The sequence below is a fragment of the Nycticebus coucang genome, chromosome 21 (assembly GCF_027406575.1).
Source record: "Nycticebus coucang isolate mNycCou1 chromosome 21, mNycCou1.pri, whole genome shotgun sequence".
Taxonomy (NCBI): Eukaryota; Metazoa; Chordata; class Mammalia; order Primates; family Lorisidae; genus Nycticebus; species Nycticebus coucang.
Window position 1 is genome coordinate 50,487,749 of NC_069800.1, and position 14,062 is coordinate 50,501,810.

General features: G+C 39.0%; 1 pseudogene; it reads right to left on the bottom strand.

The window, feature by feature from the left end:
• Positions 1-7: 7 nt before the first annotated feature.
• On the bottom strand, positions 8-595 carry LOC128573967 (60S ribosomal protein L13a-like; annotated as a pseudogene).
• Between the last annotated feature and the right edge of the window lie 13,467 nt (positions 596-14,062).

The following is a 14,062-nucleotide window of genomic DNA, read 5'->3' on the forward strand; positions in this document are numbered from 1 at the left end:
ATTGGGCTCAGACCAGGAGTCTGTGGGTCTTGAGGACTCTGTGTATTTGTCAGTTTTCTTCTGACCTTCTTTTCGGCCCGTTTCTGTAGCCTCAGGAGCTGTTCTTTCTTCCATAGTGGATCTGAGCCTTCTCCTTCCTCTGCTCCTCCAGGGTTGCTGTCACTGCCTGGTACTTCCAGCCAACTTCGTGCGCCAGGTGCCCCAGGTAGGCAAACTTTCTTGTAGGCTTCAGACACACAATCCTGAGGGCAACAGGAACCATCATCCGTTTTTTCTTGTCCTAGGGTGGTGGGATCCCATCAGACATCAGGGCAGCCTGGCCACACTTGGTCTTGTGGAACAGCATGCCTTTCACAGTCTGCCAGAACGTGCGGCTGGGGGCCTGGAATGGTAGGGATGGGTTGGTGTTCATCCATTTGTGGAGGAAGGCCAAGCACTTTAGCTTGTTTCTGTAAAATTTGCCAGAGATGTTGATGCCCTCGCAACACACAACCACCCCCTTCTGGCCCAGCAGTACCTGTTTGGACACAATGGCCACGGGGCGGCCCAGGAGATGGCCTCTGCCATCCAGCGGCAGGACCTGTCCCTCTGCCATCTTAGACAGCTGCCTGGTCATTTATTTTTATTTCTTAGAGATAGGGTCTCACTGTGTTGCCCAGGCTGGAGTGTGGTAACTATTCACAGGCACAATCATAGCTCTCTGTAGCCTCAAACTCCTGAACTCAAGTGATCCTCCTGCCTCAAAATTCTCAATATATAAACAGTTCTAAAAAGGTAATGTCAAAATAATTCAACAGATATGTATATATATCTTTTGGTCTACCTAGTGGTTGAAGCTTAATCCATCTTATTCCAAAATATCTTGTAATAATCATAATGTATGTAATGCCGTTCGGCTTCCCAATGCCTCTGTGATGTGGGTAGTAACTTACATTTATCCAGGACTTGATCTTTTCTAACATGCTTCGATTACCTCATTTGATGCTTATTTCCCAAGGCTCATTTCCTGGCAATTCAAGCCCCAGTAAAAATCTATCTATGTTAAGTCCTATGAACACAATGTCCTGTATTCTCTCTACTAAGCCTGTGCACACGTGGTCCACCTTGTGATGCCTGTTTCTCCTTCACAGCCAAGTTTAGACCCCAGGAAGTTCTCCTGGTCTATTGCAGGAAGGGAGAGGCGAGTGTGGGGAGCAAGACCCTGAAAAAATCCCAGCCAGTAGGAGGAGAAAACACAGCTCCCAGGTGCCATTGCTTTTGGTACCATGTTACCTGCTGACATAGACTTTGCTGAGCTTTCTGGCTTTAGAAAAGAAAAAAAAGTCCTCTCTAGCCCATTGCATTTCTTTTTCACATTTCCAGGGCATGCCAGGGGAGGGTACGTGTCAGATTGTTCCTTGGCTCATGGTCAGTCCCCTGAGAGAGATGTCGAGTCCTGTGGCTTATGATACAAGGACCTCATGGGTGGTAGGCACTGTCCAAGGGGGAATGGCCCAAAGCTTCAGGTTCTGGACAGTCTCAGGCCCTCTTAGGGGATGACTAGGGTTTTAGGAAAAATAGGATACACTTGGCTGAGTGTGGAGCTTTTTGCAGTTAGGTTTAGTTGGGTGTGAGGGTGTCTTGGGTAGCCTTTAAGCCTTGGAAATCCTGAGACCAAGATCTATAAGGACCTATTTCTGGAAGCTTCCCTGCACTGTCAATGTTTGTCACTTGTCAATGCATGCCCGAGTTGTCAGACTGGGAGATTGCTGGGGACATGGGCTGAAACTTCTCCATCTCCCTCACCTGCGGGGCTTAGTCTGGGGCCTGGCACCCAGGGGGCTGCAGCAAACGTTAGTCTGATGGAAACCACAGCGCAGCCTCCTGCTTCCATCTCAGAAGCTCCATAACCGGTCATGTGGCTGCCTACAAAGGAGAAGAAGATAAAAGAATCCCAGGTGACTCTGTGGGTTAAAGAGGTTTCAAAGCTCTTGCTTTAGAAGCTCAAGTAAAACTTTCACCCTGTGTTGACTGGATGAAGCATTCCGCCAGCCAGCCTGGGCTTGTCTAGGGCTGGGGGCAGGGAAGAAGAGAGAGCAATGCTGTCACTTTAATTGCATTGGCATAAATATTTGATATTCAATAAATTAGATCTGGAGCAAGGAAAACATTCTTGCAAATGGATTTTTTACCTGGAGTCCAGCCCCATTAGCAGAGAAGAGGAGGGCAGCCTGCCCCGGGGCCCGTAATTAACTCAAGTGGAGCAGAACTAAGCATTTTTGACAGCCTTCCTGGTCTGGAATTAACTGTCATTTCAGAGGGAAAAAGAAACTGCGCTGTCACATTACGGTTTACGAGCGGCTCCCCAGTGTTGCCAGCCGGCCGGGTTTAGTTATGTCTCTCCCTCATGCCCTGCAATGTTTTTTCATCATTAGAGACAAGTTTAAAAGCAACTAACGATGTATTTATACCCTCGTACCTGGATCACACATTTCACCAAAAGAGAAGACATTAGCATAGTAATTCAATTTTTTTTTTCCTTTTTGGCAGATGTAATGAAACAAGATACAGGAGATGCTGTTATAAGTCACAACACTGTGATATCTGAGGATAGTACAAACTGGGTTTTTTCTGCTCTCTGTATCAGGACTTGCCTGTAACAAGCAATGGCTCAGCCACTGCCTGAGTTATCTCCCCTCCCCCCCACCTGATGTTATGCAAGTAGCAATTGCTTCTGAGAAAAAGGCAAAACCGTTGGAGCCTGGAGCTCCTTCTAGAAGCCACTGCTTGCCTTGTTCTGTGGAAACTGATACAGAGGAAATTGGAGTTGTGCCGGCCCCACCTTGCCAACTTGCATGCAGGCAATTTTTCGTAAGGTTAGAGATCTCGGCCAGACTCAGTGTGCTGGGCGTGTGTCTGTGGTCCCCAAGGGAGGGTCAGCTGGCTTCAGAGAGGAAGGGCTGCGTGAGAGCGCTGTGCATGGGAGGGGAGGGTCATGCAGCATGCAGGCACAGATCGGGCACGCCTTCTTCTCCTAGATTTTCTTTCTTTCTTTTTTTTTTTTACTATATATATATTTTTTATTAAATCATAGCTGTGTACATTAATGCAATCATGGGGGTACAATGTGCTGGTTTTATATACAATTTGAAATGTTTTCATCAAACTGGTTAACATAGCCTTCACAACATTTTCTTAGTTATTGTGTTAAGACGTTTATATTTACTTCTAGATTTTCTACCTACACCAGCAGCAGCACAGCCTCAGCTCACCGTTTTCTTCACTCAGTCTCAGCACTGTTTTCCTCGGGCCTCACATCCAATGGGAGGCTGAATCTCCCCTGACTTCCCCCTTTCTGCCATGCTCAGCATGGTGGCCTGGTGGCCCTCCTCACTGACCTGGACTCTCCACCTGGCCTTGCTCCCAGCACGGCGTCAGGTCTGAAAATCATGCTCCTGTCCTGCTTATAAGCTCCCTGGCATTGGCTTTCTTCTTGGGGCTCCCACAGGGCCCTTGACCTTGGCTGCTTATCAGAATCTTGGGGACCCAGACTGGCTGGGTCAGAGTCCATAAGGTTGCTGCCCAGGTGGCTTGGAGGGCAGCCTGTGGCTTGTGGGATAAGCCCTGACATCTTAGCCCCCCACTGCCACCACCCTTTGGGACACAGAAGACATGGGCTAGGTCACAACCTTAGACTTCCCTCAATAGTGCAAACTGCACCAGATCTTCCCCTGGTTGATTACCACTTACCTCCTCTGTGTAGCCCTCCCTTACTCTCCCAGGTAGAATTATAGTCATTCACTCATTCATTCATTCATTCCGCAAACATTCACAGAGTTCTTGCAGGTGTCAGATCCTGTGCTTGGTCCTGAAGACCAGGAGAGACAGATTCGGGGAGCTCTCTGCTGGTGGGGAAGACATGGGAGACGGGAGTCAGGGAAGGCTTCTAGAGGAAGTGACGCTCCAGGATGATCTGAAGGGTGTGTGGGAGTCAGCCACAGAAGGGATGAGGGGGGAAAGGGAAGGGCCTTGGATGAGGAAGAGTATCAGAGGACAGGAAGGGAGGAGACCCAAGGTGTAAGCAGAGGCCAGATCCCGGCCCTCTGGTTGAGTGTGTGGTGGGATGCTTGCAGGTATCTGCTGGTGAAGTGAGAGACCAGGCTGGAGGCCAGGGGTTGGGCGCTGGAGGGTATTGATTTGAGAACCAATGCCAGAGAAGGGATAGAACATAAGCTCCAGGCTGTCAGTGATGAGATGTGTCCCTGCACTTTTTGTCCCTATGAGGCAGTTATCAATATTCCCACTCCCCCAATTTGAGGTTCTAGTTAACTAATGCGCCCATGGTCATTCAGAGAGGGGATTTGAACTCTGGCAAGGTGATTCTGGATCCCAGGCTGTGCCACAAAGATCTGGACTGACCTGCTTTCTCACCAGAGCTGGTCATCCTCTACCATGCCCTCTGATCAGCCCATACCTGGCTTACGGCCAACTCCTGGGGCTGACTGGAGACTGTGGGACTTGTGCAGACTGTGGGACATTTGAATTTTCAATGCTTCCTATTCCAAGAGAGAAACAGGATTTTTGAAAAGGGGGTTCTGATCCCTTTAAGAGAATGACCTAAGATCAGTGGCAGTTGCATCATTGTTCCGTGTTACTGAAACAGAGGAAAAAGCTCTTGCTAGGAGATGAACACTTTTTGCATCAGCAAATCTCATTAGCACTAGCTCCAAGATATTTCTTTCTTATTTTACTCTAAAAGATGGGGTCTGTTTATGTTGCCTGGACTTGCACTCCTGGACTCAAGTGAGCCTCCTGACTAGCGGGGACAACAGGCACTTACCATGACATCTAGGTTCCAAGATACTTCTTAAAGATGTCCATTTGTCTCTGTTTTCCTAACTCACACCAGGGATAAGCCCATGTCCATTTCTTCCCTCCTCACTGGTCTGATCTTTTTGATTCTGTACCTGTTACTCTGTTCCATTCTCCACAGCCAGAGAAAATCTTTTCTACCATCAATCAACCCCAACCTTAATTAATTAATGGTAATTAAGGCCCCCGGGAGCTTCCTGGTATCTTAAGAGTGACTTCAAACTTCTGCTGTGCTCTAGGCACTTCTAACTCTGCTCACGTCTCCCTCCCCCGCAAGTTCTTTCCAGCTCAGAGTCTTTGCACTGTCTATTCCTCCTGCCTGGAATGTGTTTCCTAAGGAAACTGAAAGGGCATAGCTTGTCTCTTCCATCAGACTCTATCCCAATGCCAGTTCTGTAGCGAGGACTTCCCTGACCACCCAGTCCCAGGCCCCTTCCAACTAATCTGCTTTCAGTCTCTACAAATGTGGACAAACCTGCTTTCAGTTTCTGCAAATATACCTATTTTGGACATTTTATATAAGGAATTATACGATATATGGCTTTTGTGTTTGGCTTCTTTCATGTACCATAAGGTTTTCAAAATTCATCCATAGTGTAGTAGAAATACGGTTTCAATTCCTTTTAATGACAATTGTAGTCTGTTGTATGGATATACCATAATTTATTTATCCATCAATTAGTTGACATTGGGCTGCTGCTTCTTTTTTGACTAGTATGAATATGCTGCTATGATATTTGCATATGTTGTTTTGTTCCAACACGTTTTCATCTTCCTTGGCTATTCACCGAGGAGTGAAATTGCTTGGTCGTGTGGTAGCTCTATGTTTATTTTTTTTAGAAACTGTCATGCTGTTTTCCAGAGGAGCTGCAAGAATTCACATTACCACCAGCAATGTACAAGTGTTTCAATTTCTCACCTCCTCATTGATATTTATTATTCTCTGTCTTTTTGATTATAGACATTTTAGTGGGTGTGTGGCCATCTCTTACTGGGGTTTTGGTGTACATGTCCCTAATAAGGAATAATGTTTAGTATCTTTTCATGTGCTTCTTGGCCACTTGTGTATCTATTCAAATCCTTTGCTCATTTTTAAATTGGGTTATCTGTCTTTTTATTGATGAGTTGTAAGAATATTTGACATATTCTGAATACTCATTTCTTATAAAATATATGATTTGCAAGTATTTCCCCCCATTTTGTGGATTGTATTTTTTAATATTCGGAATCATTTAATGTTCAGAAATCTATTCATGTAATTTATCACATCAATGGGTCAAAGAAGAAACATCAAATATCACAAGTTTGACAAAATTTAATATCCATCTCTGAATTATTATAAAAAATGCAGAAATCTTGGAGCAGAGAAATACTTTGCTAATGTTGGTGAAGAATAACTCTCACATAGCAACAGCCAGTACTTTACCAAATCACACAGCACCAGAAATAGTCTCATTAAAGTCCTGGACAAAACAAGGTCCCTGCTTTTTAACAGTTTTAGATATTGAGGAAAATAAGTAGAAAAACAAAACTTTGGTTTAACATTAGCTTAGAAGCACAGACCTGGCATTACACCTGGGTCTGGATCTCAGCTGCCTTATTCACTAGCAGTTGTATTTATCGTTTTGATAAATCAATAAGTTAATTTTTTCTGGGTTGTCTTTTCACTTTCTTCTTAGTGTACTTTGAAATGCAAAAGCTTAACATTTCTAATTTATCTATTTTTCTTTTGTTGCTTGTGCCTTTGGTGTCATATCTAAGAAATTATTGCCTAATCCAAGGTCACAAAGATTTGCGCTTCACTTTCTTCTAAGAGTTCAATAGTTTTAGTTCTTATGTTGAAATCGTGCATCCATTTTGAGTTAGTTTTTAAACAGGGAGTAAGAAGGGATCAAACTTTATTTTTTTCCAAGTGAATATCTAATTATTTTAGCACCATTTGTAGAAAAGATAATTTCCGCCCCCCCCCATGGAATTGTTTTGACACTTTTATCAAAAATCAGTTGATGATAAATGTTAGACTTTGTTTCTTATTTCTCAATTCTGTTCTACTGGCCTATGTGTCTATCATTCTGACAGTCTCACACTGTTTTGTTTGGTGCAGCTTTGTAATATGTTTTGAAATTGGGAAATATGAGCCCTCTGACTTTGTTTTTTTTTTTTTTTCTTCAAGGTGACCTTGGCTTTTCTTGTGTTTGTATGTGGCCCTTAGGATCAACTTATAAATTTTGGATTGGGATTGGATTAACTCCATAGAGCAATTTGGAGAGTTTTGTCACCTTAGCAATGTTAAGTTTTTCAATCCATGAACCTGGATGCCTTTCCATTAGTTTAGATCTTCTTTAAATTTTTTCAATCATGTTTTGTAATTCAGTGTACTAGTTTTGTACTTCTTTAGTTAAATTTATTTCTAAATATTTTATTTTTGCTATTATAAATGGAATTATTCTCTTAATTTTATTTTCTGGTTGTTGTAGGGTATAGAAATAGAATAGATTTTTGTATACTGGTCTTGTTTCCTGCAACTTTGATGAACTTGTTCATTGGTTCTAACCAATATTTTGTAGATTCTTTAAGACTTTTTATATATAAGATCCTGTCTTCTGTGAATAGAGGTAATTCTATTTTTAGATGCCTTTTATTTATTTATTTTTTCTTGATTGTCCTGGCTATACTTTCTAGTACAATGCTGAACAGAAGTCATCAATGAAGGCATTATTTTCTTTGTCCTGATCTTAGGGCTAACGTTTGTTGTCACACATCATTAACTATGATGCTAGCTATGGGGTTTTAATAGATGGCCTTTATCTGATTGAGGATGCTCCCTTTTGTTCCTGTTTTGTTGAGTGTTTTTATCAAAAGATGGTTGAATTTTTTCCGGTTGCTTTCTCTGTTCCTTTACAATGATCACATGGTTTTTGGCATTTATTCCGTTAGTATGATATGTTATATATTAATTTTCATATGTTAAACCATTTATTACTGGGATAGATTTCACTAGGTCATGGTTTATAATTCTTTTTATATGTTACTGGATTTGGTTTGCTAGTATTTCATTGAGAATTTTTGTCTATATTCATAAAGAATATTGATCTATGGTTTTCTGTTTTTGTGATGTCTTTGTCTACTTTTAGTATCTAGGTAATATTGACACCACAGAATAAATTAGAAGGTATCTCCTCCTTTTCTATAGTTTGGAACAGTTTGTGAATGATTAGTGTTAATAAATCTTTATACATTGAGTATAATTCACCCATTATACCATCTGCTCCTGGGCTTTGCTTAGTGAGAAGTTTTTTTTGATTACCAGTTCAATTGCTTTACTTGTTATAGGTCTGTTGAGATTTTTTTATCTTTTCTTGAATTCATTTTGTTAGGTTATATCTTCCTAGGAATTTTCCCATTTTTTTTTCTAGATTATCTAATTTGTTGGCATATAATTATTCATAGTAATGCATTATAAATCTTTCTTGTTTTTGTAAGGTTGATAGTAATATTACCTCTTTTATTACTAATTTTAATAATCTGAGTTTTCTCTCTTTTTTTTCTTGATCAGTCTAGCTAAAATTTTATCAATTGTTGATTCACAAGAACCAACTTTTGGTTTTATTAATTTCTTCTAGTATTTTATATTCTCTATTTCATTTATTTCTTCTCTAATTTTATTACTTTTCTTTTCTTGCTTTGGGTTTAGTTTGCCCTTATTTTTCTAGCTTCTTAAGGTGAGAGTTTAGGTTATTAATTTGAAATCTTTCTTAGTTTGTTACCATGGTGTTTACAGCTATAAATTGCCTTCTAAGCACTGCTTTAGCTGCATCTCATATGTTTAATATGTTGTGCTTTCACTTTCATTCATTTGAAAGTATTTTCTAATATCCCTGTGATTTCTTTTTAAGGTTTTTACTTATACATAATATTTGTACATATGTATAGGAGTCATGCAATATTTTGTGACATGCATAGAATGTGTAATGATCAAGTTAGGGTATTTAGGATATCCATCTCCTCAAGCACTGGTCACTTAGGAGTGTCTTGTTCAATATCCATGCCATTGTGAATTTTACAAATTTTCTTCTGTTAGTAATTTCTAATTTTATTGTGGTCAAAGGAAATATTTTGCATATATTTATATCTTTTTACATTTATTAAGACTTGTTTTATTTCCTAACATATGGTCTGTCTTTGAGAATGTTTTGTGTGCAACCGAGAAAAACTTGTATTCTGCTGTTGTTGAGTGATATGTTCTATAGATCTGAGGACTAGTTGTTCACTTATAGTGCTGGTCAAATCTTCTATTTTCTATTGATTTTCTATCTAATTATTCCATCCATTATTGAAAGTGAGTTAGTGAAGTCTCCAACTATTATTATTTTTGTATATTTTTCCTCCTTCAGTTTTGTCAGTTTTTATTTCATGTATTTTGAGACTTTGTTGTTAGGTTTGTATATGTTTATACTGCTTGAGTATACCTAATCTAAAAATCCAAAATCCTAAACTTTTTGAGTACTCACATAATGCAACAAGTTGAAAATTTCACATGTGACCTCATGTGTTTTCTGATGGTTCAATGTGCCTATACTTAAATTTTGTTTTGTGTATAAAACTATTAAAACTATGACATAAAATTATCTTCAGGCTGGTGTATAAGGTGTTTATAAAATAAAAATGAATTCTGTTTTTAGACTTGGGTCTTATACCCAATGTACCTCATTATATACATGCAAATATCACCAAATCCCATAACATCCAAAAATCTGAAACACTTTTAGTCCCAAGTATTTCAGATAAGGGATACTCAGACTGTAGTTATCATATAAATTTACCCTTTTATCATTATAAAATATCCTTTTTTTGTCTCTAGTAAACTATTTTTGTCTCATAGTCTATTTCATTTGACTTTAATATAGCCATTCCAGCTCTCTTTTGGCTACTGTTTTCATAGATTTTTCCCTTATCCTTTTTCTTCCAACTTATTTGTGTATTTGAATCTAAAGTATGTCTCTGTAGACAGCACATAGTTTGATAACATTTTAAAATCTATTATGCCAGATCTGTCTTTTGCTTGGAATATTTAATCCATTTATATTTTCTCTAATTATCAGTAAAGTAGTATTTACATCTTAGGTCTTTTGTCTTCTTCTATGCCTTCATCATCACCTTCCTTTGTATGTAGTAGATATTTTTTGTGTAGCATTTTAACTCCCTTTTAATCTCCTTTGCTATATGTTTTTTGAAGTTATCTTCTTAGTGATTGCTCTTAATTATTTGGCTTACAACAATGTAGTTTAGATTGATACCCACTTAATTTCAATAGTGTACAAAAACTTAAAAAATATATAACTACATTCCTTCCCTGCTACTCCTACTTTGTGGTATTTTTATTATACAGATTACATCTTTACATAGTCTATGCCTATAAATACAATTTTATTGTCTGTCTATCAACACAATTTTATAATTATTTCTTCATGAATTTGTCTTTTAAAACAAATAGGAGAAAATGTTACAAAAAGAAAAATACTTTTATGCTGCCTGTTGTATTTACCAGTGTAGTTACCTTTTTTGGTATTCATTACTTCTTCATGTTTATTCATGTTGTTGCTGAGTATCCTTTCATATTAGCCCAAAAGATTCCCTTTAGTATTTCTGATAGGACGGTTCTGTTAGCAACAAATTCTCTCAGCACTTGTTTTTATAAGAAGTTCTTACTTTTTCTCTATTTTTGAATTATATTTTTGCTAGATATAGAATTTTTTGTTGACATTTTTTCTTTCAATGTTTTGAATATGTCGTCCAATTGACTTTGGCATCCATATTTTCTGATTAGAAGTCATTGTTAATCTCATTGAGGATCCTTTGGGTGTAATGAATAACTTCTCTCTTAATGCTCTCAAGAATCTCTCTTTACCATGAATATATACAAACAAAAAATAAATAGGAAAAAAATTGAAAACAAAATTCTGTCTTTGTCTTTTGACCACTTAATTATGTTGGGCCATGGATATTTGAGTTTATCCTACTTGAAGTTTATTGAGTTTCTTGGATATATAGACTAACATTTTTTATCAAATTTTGAAAGTTTTTACTCATTACTGAGTATTTCTTCAAATATTCTTTCAATTCTCCTTTTTCTCTCCTCTCCTTCTGAGGCTTTCATTGTATATATGTTGGTACACTTGATGGTGTCTCACAAGTCCCTGAGTCTCTGTTAATTTTTTTAAATTCTTTTTCTTTCATCAGACTGGATGCTCTCAATTGACCTATTTCAAAGTTTGCTTTATCTTTTTTCATTTGGTGGCTCAAATTTGTTCTTAAAACTCACTAGTGACATTTTTATTTCAATTACTGTACTTCTCAATTCTTGAATTTCTAGTGGGTTCCTTTGTATAATATCTCTTTATCAATAGTTTCTATTAATATTTGATGAGGCATCATTTTTATACTTTCCTTTAGTTCTCCAGATGTGATTTCTTTTGGTTTTTAAAATACATCCAAAAGAGTTGATTTAAAGGTTTTTTTATAGTAAGTCCAATGTCTCTGCTTCCTCAAGGACAGTTTCTTTTCTTTCTTTTTTCTTTCTTTTCCCAGGAAACATGCTCTGCTAAAAGGGACAGTTTCTACTGACTTTTTTCTTATGTATGGACTGTATTTTCTTGTTTCTTTGCAAGGTTTAAAATTTTTTTAGTTGAAAACTGGGCATTTTAAGTAACATGACAACTCTGGAACAGATTCATCCTTCCTAGAGTTTGCTGTTTGTTGTTACTTTTATTATTATTTGTTTAGTGACTTGCTTGGACTAATTCTGTAAAGCCTGTAATTTTTGTTGTGTGTAGCCACTGAAGTCTCTACACAGGTTAGCTTAGTGATCTTTTTCATTCTTTCTTTTTTTTTTAGAGACAGTCTCACTTTGTCACCCTCGGTAGAGTGCTGTGGCATAGCGCACAGCAAACTCCAGCTCTTGGGCTTAGGCGATTCTCTTGCCTCAGCCTTCCGAGTAGCTGGGACTACAGGTGCCCGCCACAATGCCCAGCTGTTTTTTGGTTGCAGTTTGGCCGGGGCCAGGTTCGAACCTGCCCCCCTCAGTATATGGGGCCGGGGCCCTACTCACTGAGCCACAGGCTCTGCCCAGAAATTTCTTTAAATGCCCCAAAGCTGTAAGTCTCCCAGTCTTTGCCAAGGGGCTCTGTATGCACGTTGGGTGATGCCTTTAAAATGCAGCTGAACAGTTTATAACTCTGGCTTAGCCTTCACTTTCTGCTTGCAAAGAGTATCAAGGTCAGCCAGAGGTGATGCTTGGGGCCTTCTTGTATCTTTCCTGATCATGCACATAGCCCTACGTGTGTGGTCTTCTTTTCAAAACCCTCTGTGGAATTTCATTCTCCAGGTTTTCTTTTTAAGTTTTTTTGGTTAGCTTATTGTTTGGCCAAATTGTTGTCTTCCCCACTCAGGCAGCTACAAGGTTAAATAATTCTGCTTATTGTTTTTGACAAAAGCCCCCAAAGGGAAAAAAGAAGACTGCTCACAATGGACGAACTCTGAGTCTGGTCTAATAAAGGCAAGCCTTGCAAGTAAATGTTTCCAGGGGGCTTCCAGACTGGTCAAATAATGATAATTCTCTGAGAATGAAACTTTGAAAGACCTGCAACCCTATTCAGATTTCTCCAGTAGCTGCTATGCTATTGGTTATCCCTGTAATTACAGCCTATTAGTTTTCAAGGTTACTGTGGGCTGGAGAGCAGGGATGGAACAAGGGCAAGTCAAAATGCCACAGAGCTCACTGTTTTTTTTTTTTTTTTTTTATCAGGATTCAGTATTTTTCTTCAATAAATACCCCTACACCAGATTGCTGTAAGCTTTGGTTAATTTCTAGTGCCATGAAGTAGAAATAACAATCTTTGCCAGTGTTCTCAGTGCTTTTACAGAGAAGAGGATTCTAGGAGGTTCTAACCTTACCATTTATTGATAATGTCACTTAGGACAAACATAAGCATTTTCTTTTTTTGTGACTTCTCATGGTTTTTACGCTACTGGTAATACTCTCCACCCAAAGACCACCATGCATATACTAAATAATTAACAAAGTTGGGTTCATTGACTCCTTGCAACTAGAGAGACCACACACTCAGGAACTATGAGGTACCTCATGGGAGGTGTTATAAAGGACCTATTATAGGTTTGAGACATGTGTCAAGTGATTTTGAGGAGGTTTCAAGGAAGCAAGGCTTTTTTTCTGAATTAGAAGCTTTCTGGAAGTGGAGGCAATTCTGTGATGGGATACTTTAATAAATATTATTAGAAAGTGGGAGGAATGAAAGGAGATTAAGGATGTAATCGGTAAAGAAGTAGCAGCCACCATCATTAGCTAAGATATGGGGTGTAGTAGGCTAAATAATGGCTGCAAAGATATCAGATCCTAATCCCTAGAACCCATGAATGTGGTCATATGTGGAAAAGTAGTCTTTGCAGGCGTGATTAAAATTAAGGATCTTGAGATTGGGGAGATTGTCTGGGTGGGCCCGAAATATAATTACAAGTGTCCTTAGAAGATAGAGACAGAAGGAAACTTATATACACACTTTCTCTGTCTGTCTGTCTCTGTGTTTCAGGAGAAGGCAATATGAAGATAGAGCCAAGAAAGATTTGAAAATGCTGGCATTAAAGACTGTAGTGCATGATGCTGGTGGCCCCCAGAAACTGGAGGAGACAGAAAATGTATTTTTCCTAGGGTCTCTGGAGGTGGTGCTGCCCTGCAGGCACCTTGATTACGGCCCAGTGCTAATGATTTCAGACTCTGGTCTCCAGAACTGTGAGAAAATAAATTCCTGTTGTTTTAAGTCAAGAAGCTTTTAGTCATTTGGTATAGCAGCCCTAGATAACTAATACAGGGGATGTTGGCTAATATTTGTGTTTGGACAATGCTCTTATTTTGCATAAGTTCATGGGTCATGAATTAAATTGTGTCCCCCTCCTGCGCCATTTGTATGTTGAGTCCTAACTCAGAGTACTTTAGAATGTGACCTTATCTGGAAATGGAGTTGTTGCAGATATAATTAGCTGAGATGAGGTTGTAGAGTGGGCTCCAATATGACTGGTGTCCTTATAAAACAGGGGACATTTGGATATAGAGATATTAACATAGGGAGAACACCATGCAGTGACTGAATTTGTGCTGCCACAAGCCAAGGAAATATAAGAAACGAGGCAAAAGGCC